This window comes from Scylla paramamosain, chromosome 20 (assembly GCF_035594125.1).
Source record: "Scylla paramamosain isolate STU-SP2022 chromosome 20, ASM3559412v1, whole genome shotgun sequence".
In the NCBI taxonomy this organism is placed as follows: Eukaryota; Metazoa; Arthropoda; class Malacostraca; order Decapoda; family Portunidae; genus Scylla; species Scylla paramamosain.
In genome coordinates this window covers 23,580,982-23,581,494 of record NC_087170.1, presented here as the reverse complement: position 1 = coordinate 23,581,494, position 513 = coordinate 23,580,982, and positions in this window count along the sequence as shown.

Here is a 513-nt window from a genome sequence, read left to right as displayed (position 1 = left end):
TGGGAGCAAACTAAGGTTAGGTTAGGTTATGCTGGAGTTCATGCATAAAATAGGATAGTTTTAGCTGGTAGGGTAGGTTAGATTAGGTTAGGTAAACAAGAGGAGGAGGAGAAGGAAGAAAAAGAAGAAGGAAAGAGAGGAAGACAAGGAGGAGGAAGAAAATAAGGAAATAAGTAAAAGAAGGAAGAGGAGGAGGAGGAGGAGGAGGAAGATGATAAAATATAAGTAAAAGAAGAAGAAAAGAAAAAAAAAATGAAAACACAATAATTTACAACTTAAAATTACATTAAAAAAAATAATAATAATAATAATAAATGATTAAATAAGCATTGTGACAAATTTTGGATTAGAGGGGAGGGGGAGATAAAATTTTGAAGGGGGAGTTTTTTTGGAAAGAGGGGGAGGGGGCAGAATCTTGTCTATTTAGCCATCAGGAAGAGGAGGAGGAGGAGGAGGAGGATGTATTTAATGTATTTAAGCCATGCGTCAAATAAACAAACAAAGAGAGAGAGA